Below are 640 nucleotides of genomic sequence, written 5' to 3' on the forward strand. Positions count from 1 at the left end.
CCCTTCACAGTAGCTGCTGTCTGGGGGAGGCGCGGGCAATGGTTGCAACTCTTGAGGAGTACTGCAGCCAGCCCAGGGCCCAGTGGGAAACTCATGCAGGGACCCTGACCTCTTCATCCCATCTCACAGCCATGTTCTAGCTCACTGCAGAGTGTGTTTTCTGCCACCTTCTTGGATGGCATCCTGTCCTCAAGCCTGGGTGCACCAGGCTGTATGACAAGAAGTTAAAACTGACCCGCCTTGCCTGTTCCTGGGTCCTGATGGGTAGGTCTAAGAGACAAAGCCAGGGGTGCTCTGGATTGGGAAGGACCATATCTGAGTTGGACCCAAGGGGATGAGAAACACTGCACAGGGTCTCAAAGACTTGGTACCAAAAAGCATGTGCAATCTGTCCACAGTTATGTGTTGACTACATGTTGAAATGATATTTTTGGATATATTAGGTTAAATAAAACAATCAAAATTTGTCTCTCTCAATATTCTTATTTTGGCTCTTGGAAAGGCTGATATCCCAGTAGCCACATCTGTGACAGCTGTCCTACCCTTAGGTATCTGTTCCCAGATGCAGGACTGGCTGTGTCCCGTTTGCCTAGGACCCTTGCCTTCTACTCTCTGTGTGTGACTCAAGGGCTTGTGATGG

Source organism: Acomys russatus, chromosome 25, assembly GCF_903995435.1.
Source record: "Acomys russatus chromosome 25, mAcoRus1.1, whole genome shotgun sequence".
NCBI classification, from domain to species: domain Eukaryota; kingdom Metazoa; phylum Chordata; class Mammalia; order Rodentia; family Muridae; genus Acomys; species Acomys russatus.